Genomic DNA, 5128 nt, shown 5'->3' with positions numbered 1-5128 from the left:
GTTCCTGAATGAGATGCCAATGAGCTGCAAAGGGAACAGGTGAATGGTAATCCCCCTTCTAAACTGCCAGGTGATAGGCAGGGACCCCAGCAGGCAAAGCTCCCAGTGGTATCTCGATTGTTTTCCATTTTTCCCAGGGGCTCTCGGAAGCCTGTGCTTGGCTCAGAAGCTTTAGGTTTTGCTGCAAACAAGTAGGAACCAATCAGAAAGCCTGAAGCAGATTAACCCATCCAGGGAGGCCCCCAGAGAAGCAGCCCAACTCTTGTTCTTATCACAAATGCTTAAAAAATTAATAGCATGAATGGGCAAGTGTGCATGCACAGGCTGCTTGACATCTGGATGCTCTTGCATCATCTGAACTGCCTTTTCTTTTTTCCTAATACATTGCTGTACATGTCTGGTCGCCATTCTGTTACACTGCTATTTGGATCAGCCAGGCTAAGGAAACGGCCAGATAGAAAGTGAGTGAGGCAGGGGCAGGGGTGGGAGATCCTCAGATCAGGATGATCATTCCAAGGGTGCAGAAAAGGCTACCGACCTGTAAGAAAATGTTTGATGCTCCCCCACATCTTCAGTGTTCTCACTTCATCCTTCCCAACAGCTGTTGCACCCCAGCCTACCTCACTTAATTTTATATGCACGTCTCAGCAGACATTTATTGCATGGATGAGGCTGCCCTGACTAACTTTATAAGACAAAGTCCTGAGTTCAAATTTCAGGTCGATCACTCACTAGCTGTGTGTCCTTGGTCATATTAAATAAGCTTTCTGAGCCTCAGTCTGCTCATCAGTAAAATAGAGACAATAATAACATATTAAATTTTTTAAATTGCTGGAGGGAAAAAACATTTAAAAATTGCGTAAAACAGTTATCATAGCACTTAGCTTAATAAATACTTTTTGAAGGCCTACTATGTGCCAGGCGCGTTCAAAGCCCTGGAGATAATTGTGGTGGACAAAATACATAGTTTCCTGCCCTCACAGAACTTATAAACTACTGCTGGAGACACACAATTAACCTGCATATACATGTACAATATACTATCACTTAGGGATAAGTGCTGTAAAGCAAAATAAAGTAGGGTGAGATGACAGAGAATGGCAGAGGGGGAGCAAATGCACTTACTGACGATGTGGTCAGAGAAGATCTCCCTGCACAAGGAACGTATCATAAGAAATGGGAATGAGATGAGGAGATGAGAGCGGTAGATATCTGGGGCAAGGGCGTTCAGACAAAAGGAAGGGCAAGTGCGAAGACCCTGCAGCCGGACCATGTCTCCTTACTTAAGGAACATCACAGAGCCCAATGGGGCTTGAGGTTAGGGAAGGAGCCAAAAGGCAAAAATAAGTGAAACTTACGTAGATAGATAGGCAGGTAAGAAGGTAAGATTAAATTCCTTCATTTATTTATAATACATTCACATCTCGGTTGGAACTTCCCTAGGTATTACGACAGACACAATGACGAAGACAGAGAATTTGTCTTTGATGAACCATTTGTTTAGTAGGGGAGAAAAGTATCTAAATAATGAGATAAGAAAATAATGATGTCATAAAAAAAAGTGGTAAAAACTACGGAAGTATGAAAAGGAGAGGCTTTGCCTCTCAGAGTCACTCATACCACCAGAAACTGGTCTCTTTTTCTGGATAGAGAGTACTCTCAATAGTGCAGACACTTTATTTCATGAAGGACAGTTGCCCTGACACATCTTTTACATCGCCAGTGACCTACTAGTGGAAAAAAAAAAAATAACTTTATTATGCTAAGCCATGAGAATTTGGAGTTGTTACCCAAAAACAAAGTATAGCCTATCCTATCTTGTCCAATGGAACACAAGAGCATGTAGAGAGAGAGCCATCCATGTCTGGAAGATTGATTTTTCAACAAAAAATAAAATTTCGGAGTAGTGGGGAAAAAATGATCTTGGTACAACTGGAAATCTATCTGGAGGGAAAAATAAAACAAGTCTCTACCTCATGCCATGAAGAGAAATCAATTCTAGGGCTTCTTAACCTTATTTGAAAGATACCATATAAAGCTTCTAGGAAAAAAATGTGAGAGAATCCTTCATAACTCAGAAAGAGATTTTCTAAATAAGAAACAAAACTTGTTAACTCTAAAGAAAAAGAGTTAAATTGTGTTGTATTAAATTTCACAAGAAAAAAAAAAGTTTTGTGATAAAAGAATATAGCAGAAAGGAATACTTAAATTTTAATAATAGCTATCTCTGGGTGATTTCATTATGGGCTGAATTTATTTTTTAATTTTGCTTATCTCTTTTTTTAAAAAAAAATATTCTATGATGACTAGGGAAAAAAAACAATATGGAGATTTTAGTTTTGTTTGTGTTCATAATCAAGAAGAGGCAATCCAAAAGTCAGGAATATAGAATAAGAATTTTCCAGACCTTACTCTTACTTGTTTGTTAACCTAAAGGAAAGAAATACTACTGGTGAGATTTAGGCAACATGGCAGGTGGACGGAGGTAGGATTTGATGGTCACTGCGGCCTTTCCTAAAAGTGGCTCTTTTCCATTTAACTATGAGAACATCACCAAGGCAGCCTGATACCACTTTTTTAAAGCCTTTCTGTTATAGATTCACAGTCCCCATTCCAGGAGGGAGGTGCCCTGGAGAGGCCTCCTCCTTTTTCCCTCTTCCATCTCTGATGTCCTTTTCCTGACAGGAAACACGTTTTTTTTTGTTTTTGTTTTTTGTTTTTGTTTTTTTTTTTTATTAACACCTATAGCACCTGGTATTCCAAGGTGTTTTCCCATCCAAGTACTAACCAAGCCCGACCCTGCTTAGCTTCCAAGATCAAATGGGATTAGGCGCATTCAGGTTGGCATGGCCGTAGACAGGAAATATCTTTTGACTTGAGTGTTTTCCATGATATTTAACAGACCAGGAGATGCGAGGCCACTGGCCTGCCCCAGGTGGCCATCCATCCGGCCTCCCAGTGATGGACACTGGAGGCTCCCTCTTCTTTGGTCACACCACTCCAGGCCCTCTGTAGAATCTTTATTAGACACACACTTGACACTTAGCAGCTTGGATATAAATTTAAGATCTAAAGCGCATATAAGGATACTTATTTTTACTCTTGGTTTGCATAGTTTTATTGGCTCTTATTTATTCCTTGAACATTTATTGGGCTCAGATAGTAAACTTATCATAGACCACAGCTCCTGAAGCCCTAAGCCCTCCTAAATTCTGGAGTCTGGCAAAAATATACAGACATATTATAAAGTTGTGTACCTGAAATGTATATAATGTTATTAACCAATGTTACCCCAGTACGTTTACTAAAAATTAAATGAATAGATAGCTAGATAGATATGTTTTTAAAAAGTTAAACAGGGGCATGGAGAATGAGGGTCATCTCAGAAACAAACGAGCCTTCAACACACAGACACGGCAGGGCCTTCGAGATAACTGAGCTTTAAATGGGTTCAGAGATTCCAAAGTGTCTCACGATGGTCACGAAGAAAGATTTGGGTTAAGGGTGGGCAGCTGGCTGGAAGGGCATTAAGAGCAACCATCTTCTTCATCATCATTAGTATTTACTGGACACTGAGTACGTTGCAGAAACTATGCCAGGCACTTTACCTACGTGATCTCATTTAATATGCACAGCAACCCCGGGATGTATATAAAATTATCTCCTTTTTGAAGATGAGGTAATTGAAACTTGGAAAAAGTTAGGTAATTAGCCCGAGGTCCCATGATTAGAAGGGGGTGGCGTTGAGCTGGGAATCCAAATCTGTCAGACTGGAAATCCTTGCCAGTTCTGTGACAGTAACTACTGCTCTGGGCACTATTTATTATTCATTTACACCTTAATAAGATATTTCAATTTCACATCCTTTTGGGGGAAATCAGGAACCTTGATTTCTGAAGACCTTTTGTATCTGGTATCAAGTTTCTTTAGAACGACTTCCTATTCTTAAGACATTGTTCCCTGTGAGATGGGGACAGAGTAGTCCCTGCAACGACACTGTCATGAGGCCCAAATGAGATCCTGCATATGAAACACTTGGCCCAGACCAAGGCACAGAAGAGACTGTCGTTATTCTAGCTTCCATTACTACGCCGTCATTCCCGCAGGCCCAGGACGGCCAGCTATCTTCACCGGCACAGGTAGCAGGGAAAACTTCCAAACAAACACAGATTCTAATTGTTTCTTGTATTCTGGTGCTGACAGCTCTCAGGAGCATCCCTCGTCATTCCATGTGTTCATGTTCGGAGTGTCCTGTAGGTGCAATACTGATGTCATGAAATCTCTAGGCTCTTAGCTGGCTCACTGTCACTGAGCCGTCATGTCACGATAGGAAAATGATGAGATAGTGACTGGTGCTTTGTTAAGAAACTCCAGTAAGTTTCTATATCAGATCCTATAAATGAGACAGTGTCGTGAAATATAATGTAGAGGCTAAAAGATCAGATCTGGAGTTAGGCAAACCAGGGTGTGAATGCTGGCTCTGTTCCTTCCTGCTGTGTGACCTTGAGTGAGTTATCGAACCTCTCTGAGGTTAAGTAACTGCATAGTAATAGCTACTTCACAGCTTCGTTAGGAGGATTACTATATGATATAGTGATGTCAAGTGCTTAACACAGAGCCTGGTCCATAGGAAACACTAAATAAAAGCTTGTTGTTATTATTATTAAATGCACAAAAACAAACCAACAAACTCTACTATGAGATTTGTTTTACAGATTAATAAACAATTACCTTAAACGACTCTTTGCCCCTACTGGGTCAATCTGCTGTTTGATGTCTTTGAACACATCAGCCAGCTGTTGGAGTCCATTTCAGTGCAGCATGCCCTGGTGTGCATGCGTGCAGGGGCTTGGCAGGCCCAGAGGCCAGCAAGCCAAACAAGCTGTGCTAGCTGAGCGCACCACACCAGACATTGAAAAAGTCTATTTGAAATGTTTAAGTAAAACGTAATTTGGCAAGGAGGTGCAATTTGGAGAACTGGCAGGCTCTGGGCCTCAGTTTCCCCATCTGCACGAGAAAAGCACAGGACTGCATGATGCGCTCTTGCATCTCTGGTCTTCACAAGTAAAGCAGTCTGATTCTGCAAGGACGACCTTTACGCATGTGTGCATCCGGCAATTCCTAGTCC

The 5128-nt window shown here is 41.2% G+C and overlaps 1 pseudogene; it reads right to left on the bottom strand.

Moving 5' to 3' along the window:
* Nucleotides 1-2739: 2739 nt before the first annotated feature.
* On the bottom strand, nucleotides 2740-2858 carry LOC118603456 (annotated as a pseudogene).
* Nucleotides 2859-5128: the final 2270 nt, after the last annotated feature.

This window comes from Rousettus aegyptiacus, unplaced genomic scaffold (assembly GCF_014176215.1).
Source record: "Rousettus aegyptiacus isolate mRouAeg1 unplaced genomic scaffold, mRouAeg1.p scaffold_m13_p_5, whole genome shotgun sequence".
In the NCBI taxonomy this organism is placed as follows: domain Eukaryota; kingdom Metazoa; phylum Chordata; class Mammalia; order Chiroptera; family Pteropodidae; genus Rousettus; species Rousettus aegyptiacus.
This window is presented reverse-complemented; position numbering and strand designations above follow the sequence as displayed.